Below are 5,214 nucleotides of genomic sequence, written 5' to 3'. Positions count from 1 at the left end.
CCCTCGACTTCACAGAATGGTTCGCAAATGCCAAGGTCACGAAGGGTAAAATCGAAAGCCGCTTTAATGATTTTCCCATCACAACATCTGTAGGTGACCTCAGAGCGGCATTTGATTTCGCGTCATCGGAGGAAGCAGTCAAGCATCTATCGGATTACGACTTGGACAAGCAAGCCTTCTGGGAGAAAATCCGACTAGCGACTGCACCACCCAGAGCATCCTCTGCCCTCCGCAAGTACCACCTAAAGGAGAGGTTTGCTCTCGCTGCCGACCTAATCATGAAGTTTGTGCTCGGCAAGGTGTCCGGAACTGACGAGGTTAGTCTAGACCTCCTCAAAATCCTCCATGCCATTTGGAACAACAACAAGCTGGACTGGGCACATATTATCTTCAACTTCCTCCAACAGCAAGTGATGCGCTCAGTCTCCAACGCCAACCTGTCGATCAGTAAAAAGGTTGGTTTCGGCTTTGTTGTGCAATTTCTCTTAAGCTTGAAGGGCTTCGAACTGAGGGAGGGAAAAGAGATTCATCGAAATACCTATATGGGTAGGACGAAATCTCTAGTCCCCAAAACTAAAGGTGTTAAGGCTGCACCTTCTCCCTCACAGCCAAAAGGAAGGGGCAAAAGGAAAGCCCAAACCGAGGAAAAGAATTCTGATGATGAACCTCTCGATGTACTGAGACAAAGGGTTCATCTGCCAAAGAGAGCTAGGAAAGCCAACACTGCTGTTGTCACCCAGAACCGAGAGGTAACACCCTCTGTTGTTCAAGTACCGTTTGAGGACAAGGCACAAGCCCAGGGGGAACCTCAGGCTACACTGGCCACTGAGGTTGAGAGAGTGCCCCCTACCAGGTCCATGTCAAGAGATTTGTATGTTAATGATGATATTACTGCTGAGGGTACTGGTGACTCTGTTGGTTTGCCTCAAGAGGAGGCTCGAGAAGTTGAAGGTACTGGGATCAGTGATCCAGTACAGGGTATTGTTGAGGAACCACGACAGGTGGTTCGAGAGGTAGATATTCCAGCAGCTGAAGATCTAGACTGTGTGGTGGCTGNGTTGTCAAACTTACCATATGCGCTGAAAAATAAAATCCTTGTCAATTCTTTCTATCAAATCAGCCATATAGAGTAAGTATAAGTGTTGGCATCATCAAAAAGGGGGAAATTGTTAGGAACATCATGTAATAGGTTTTGATGATACCAACTGTTAAGAATCCCCAAGTCTCGATACATAGGCAAAACAATGTAAGTTCGATAAGTAAACTAAGAGCGAAAATACAACCGGGTAATTTGAGCTCAACTCGGGAAATATTTAAGCTTAAGGTAAACTTGTTTGAACAACTTAGAAGTTTTCGTGTTGTAAGCAAACAGATAGATCAGAAGCAGGCACGAGACAACTCTGGAGGAATAAGGGTCTACGAGACATCAACTAAGTCTCGAGACACAAGCCAAGTTCGAGAGGTAAGGACCTCTCGATATACCTATCGAGTTCGAGACGTAAAGAATATTCGAGAGATAGACCTCTCGATACATGGGATTGAAACATCAAGTGGTCGAGACATCTTTTATGGTCTCGATAAACCGGCACTTCTCCAAGAGGCTGAATGTTAGTCAACATGTGCAGATAAAATACTCTAAGTTTGGAGAAGAAGAATATCATGGAGATAAAATATTGAAGAGGTGCTGAGCGGGAGGTTTCAAAATGGACGGAAGTGGATGACACGTCAGACCTCCACCACAAACGGTCAAGAAGTGCACCAATCCTGAAGTGGTCAGATTCCCCAAACAAGGAATGATGGGAACATAAAAAGAGTAACTTTATCCAAAAGAAGCAAGTGAAGCATGAACTCAAGAAAGTGGAATATGGAATATTCACTACAAAACAAAAGGCTCAAGTTACAAGACCACTACTCCATGAAAAATGCTGAAATTGTGCAAAGACCCATGTTCGGCGTGGGAGACCAATTTCAAACGGAATAGTTTTCCCTCCAACGGAACTATTCTTCTACTCTCATATATAAGGACGTAAAGACACAGAAGAAAAAGGGGGTGTGAAAGAGGTCAAGAGGTTAACAAGAGGTGTCTGATAAAAACGTTCCAGTGCAAAGTGCTTAACTTGGAATATCATCCTGATATTCAATACAGCGAGAGAACACATCTTAGTGTTCGAAGAGAGTTACAAAGCTAAACTGTCATACATCCAGAAGGTGACCAAAGCTGCTCTACATCAAAGTTGATTCAACGATAGCTTGTGGTCAGATTGGAGATTGTTACATTCAACTGTGACTATCAACAACGTCTTGCTTTGGATTAAGCAAGGGAGGTGGAGTATCCTGGCTGCTGTCCGAGCGAAAGAAACCTGAGGCTTGACGCGGGCTTGGTGATCAAAGGTCAAGTGCTCGAGAGGTGGAGTAACTGGAAGCGGGGAGAAAAACCTGAGGAGAGGCGGAGTAACCTGGCTGCTGTCCGAGCGAAAGAAACCTGAGGCTTGACGCGGGCTTGGTGATCAAAGGTCAAGTGCTCGAGAGGTGGAGTAACTGGAAGCGGGGAGAAAAACCTGAGGAGAGGCGGAGTAACCTGGCTGCTGTCCGAGCGAAAGAAACCTGAGGCTTGACGCGGGCTTGGTGATCAAAGGTCAAGTGCTCGAGAGGTGGAGTAACTGGAAGCGGGGAGAAAAACCTGAGGAGAGGCGGAGTAACCTGGCTGCTGTCCGAGCGAAAGAAACCTGAGGCTTGACGCGGGCTTGGTGATCAAAGGTCAAGTGCTCGAGAGGTGGAGTAACTGGAAGCGGGGCGAAAAACCTGAGGCTTGAGGCGGGCTTGGTGATCAAAGCTCAAGCGCTCGTTATTGTACTAAATAAGGGAAGTTTTTAGTGCAATCCTTCCAGGGAGTTTCTGGAAGAAGAGTGGAAGTAGGCGGGTTGGCCGAACCACTTAAAAATCTCTCTTGCATTTACTTTCTGTTTTTATCTCTCGCTAACTTCTCGATTGCACTGCATATAATCACACCTCTCGAACTAACCCAAACTCGTGCTAACCAAAAAGGGGATAATATTTCCGCTGCGCATAAAACTTTGTCTTCACCTCGTGAGGTATCGAACCTAAACATCCTAAGTTCAATACACACGAGAGGTCGAAAAGATTTGCAAAATCTTATACAAGTCTATTCACCCCCCCCCCTCTAGACTTGTACCCCATCCCCTTGGGACCAACAACTTACTGGACCAAATTTCACTTATTGGCTCCGAAATTTGAGAATCGTTCTCAATTTGGAAAAGATCGGTTATGTTTTGGGCCAAGATCCTCCACTGATTGGTATCATACCAGATGATGCTGATGTTGATCAGCTTGCTGTTCATAATGCTGAGGTTGCAGCGTTTGATAAGTGGAAGGACGATGATCTGAGGGCTAAGAGTTATATCCTTGCCTCCATGACCAATGAGTTACAACGTCAGCATGAAAAGATGTCTGACGCAAAATCCATGGTTAATCACCTACAAGAGTTGTACGGTGAGCATAGTAGGATTGCACGTTATGAGGTTACTAAGGCCTTATTTCGAACAAAACTACAAGAAGGAGGAGCTGTAGGAGATCATGTCCTAAATATGATTGGCTTATTGGAGAGATTAGAAGAATTAAATATCTTCCTTGACTCTGAGCTTGAAGTAGACTTAATTCTACAGTCTCTTCCAGATTCTTTTGGGCCTTTCATAATGAATTTCCACATGAACAAGCTTCATTGTTCCAAATCTGATCTGCACAATATGTTGTGCACTGCTCATGCTACAATGAAGGGTATGAACACTGATACTGTTCTTTTGGCCTCTTCCAAATCAAAGAAGAAGAGAAAGAACAAGAAGGTTTCTAGAGAAAGACCAACTGGGGGAGTGGCCAAAACAAAAGGAAATGTTGCAAGTAAAGGAAAGTGTTTCCATTGCAACAAAGAAGGGCATTGGAAAAGAAATTGCACAGAATATCTAAAGTCTTTGAAAGTCAAGGACNAACTTTGTCTTCACCTCGTGAGGCATTGAACCTAAACATCCTAAGTTCAATACACACGAGAGGTCGAAAAGATTTGCAAAATCTTATACAAGTCTATTCACCCCCCCCCCCCTCTAGACTTGTACCCCATCCCCTTGGGACCAACAACTTACTGGACCAAATTTCACTTATTGGCTCCGAAATTTGAGAATCGTTCTCAATTTGGAAAAGATCGGTTATGTTTTGGGCCAAGATCCTCCACTGATTGGTATCATACCAGATGATGCTGATGTTGATCAGCTTGCTGTTCATAATGCTGAGGTTGCAGCGTTTGATAAGTGGAAGGACGATGATCTGAGGGCTAAGAGTTATATCCTTGCCTCCATGACCAATGAGTTACAACGTCAGCATGAAAAGATGTCTGACGCAAAATCCATGGTTAATCACCTACAAGAGTTGTACGGTGAGCATAGTAGGATTGCACGTTATGAGGTTACTAAGGCCTTATTTCGAACAAAACTACAAGAAGGAGGAGCTGTAGGAGATCATGTCCTAAATATGATTGGCTTATTGGAGAGATTAGAAGAATTAAATATCTTCCTTGACTCTGAGCTTGAAGTAGACTTAATTCTACAGTCTCTTCCAGATTCTTTTGGGCCTTTCATAATGAATTTCCACATGAACAAGCTTCATTGTTCCAAATCTGATCTGCACAATATGTTGTGCACTGCTCATGCTACAATGAAGGGTATGAACACTGATACTGTTCTTTTGGCCTCTTCCAAATCAAAGAAGAAGAGAAAGAACAAGAAGGTTTCTAGAGAAAGACCAACTGGGGGAGTGGCCAAAACAAAAGGAAATGTTGCAAGTAAAGGAAAGTGTTTCCATTGCAACAAAGAAGGGCATTGGAAAAGAAATTGCACAGAATATCTAAAGTCTTTGAAAGTCAAGGACAATGACAAACCTTTAGAAGGTATGCTCATTAAAGAGACTAGTTTTAATTGGTCTAAATAACTACTTCTTTGATAATATACTCAGAAGAAACTTCACATGTTTTGTGTATCGTTGTAGGATCTGAGAAGAAGTAGAGAGTTGACTGAAGATAAGATTGCTCTAAGGATGGGAAATGGAGCAAGAGTTGCTGCATTAGTTGTTGGAGATTTATCTATTTAGTTTTCATTTAATCATATTTAAAAGACTATTTATGTAATTCTAGTATTTCAAACATTATTT

This window comes from Ipomoea triloba, chromosome 9 (genome assembly GCF_003576645.1).
Source record: "Ipomoea triloba cultivar NCNSP0323 chromosome 9, ASM357664v1".
Taxonomy (NCBI): domain Eukaryota; kingdom Viridiplantae; phylum Streptophyta; class Magnoliopsida; order Solanales; family Convolvulaceae; genus Ipomoea; species Ipomoea triloba.
This window is presented reverse-complemented; position numbering follows the sequence as displayed.